This window comes from Ctenocephalides felis, unplaced genomic scaffold (assembly GCF_003426905.1).
Source record: "Ctenocephalides felis isolate EL2017-DRISC unplaced genomic scaffold, ASM342690v1 CF-g0.4_SCAFFOLD_03498, whole genome shotgun sequence".
Taxonomy (NCBI): Eukaryota; Metazoa; Arthropoda; class Insecta; order Siphonaptera; family Pulicidae; genus Ctenocephalides; species Ctenocephalides felis.
This window is the reverse complement of record NW_020539652.1, coordinates 9,807-10,759: the sequence shown is the minus strand read 5'-3', so window position 1 is coordinate 10,759 and position 953 is coordinate 9,807. Positions and strand designations below refer to the sequence as shown.

Below are 953 nucleotides of genomic sequence, written 5' to 3'. Positions count from 1 at the left end.
GTCATTCAGCTTCTTGAGACACCAACTTCAAGGATATTTTTTGAAAAAATTTATTTGACAATAACAAAAATTTAATTGTTTAGTAAAATGTAATTATGATGTTATATATTTTATATCTTATCGAGTAATTTTAGATTTGCAATTAAAATTATAAATATTTTATGCAGAATAACGTCATAATACAGTCCATTCTACACAGTTTTAAGCAAAACTCGAAAGCCTCATGTCACCAATAAAAAATTTAAAAAAATATATTTTTTAAAAAAAAATGGTAAAAATTATGCTAAAACGTATCTACGGATTTATCTTTGAATATGCTCAAAATTTGCAAAAACATAATATATGATTTTGTTACGTTTTTTTATCATAAAAGTACCCATTTACAATTGCAGGAGGTCTTACAACAAGTCAGGTTGGCCGAGCGGTCTAAGGCGCCAGATTTAAGCTCTGGTTCCCGAGAGGGAGCGTGGGTTCGAACCCCACACCTGACATTTTTTCTTAATTTTTTATTACTGTTATTATTTTGTTATTACACATCCATCTTATTTTTCATAACTTCACTTATTATTAAATTACGTAATTGACTATTAAAAATCAAAACTCCAAACGAACACAAACACGTCTCCTTTTCAGTAGGAATCGAATGTTTTTTGAATTATTCAAATGGGTTGACCCGTGTTCGCGAAATCGTCGACGAAAATTTGTATCTGCACGCACGTACATCCAATTTTCTAAGGTATGTTCAAATGTTCAGAAACCGCTGAAACGTAAAGATAACAAAAAAAATCATTTTCGATTTTTTTGCAATTATGGGGAAATTAAAAAAAATAGGGACTAATTTTACAAATACCAGACATTTTTTTTACAAAAAAAATTATTTAAAATTGTGTCAAGTCATTTCAGAGCAACTAACATCCCAATGAGTAAACATATTTTCTTAAAATTTAAAATAC

At 28.5% G+C, this 953-nt stretch overlaps 1 non-coding gene across 1 annotated transcript; it reads left to right on the top strand.

The window, feature by feature from the left end:
• The first annotated feature begins 407 nt into the window (after positions 1-407).
• On the top strand, positions 408-491 carry Trnal-uaa. Its single transcript has one exon. It is a non-coding gene; the product is annotated as a tRNA-Leu (tRNA).
• Positions 492-953: the final 462 nt, after the last annotated feature.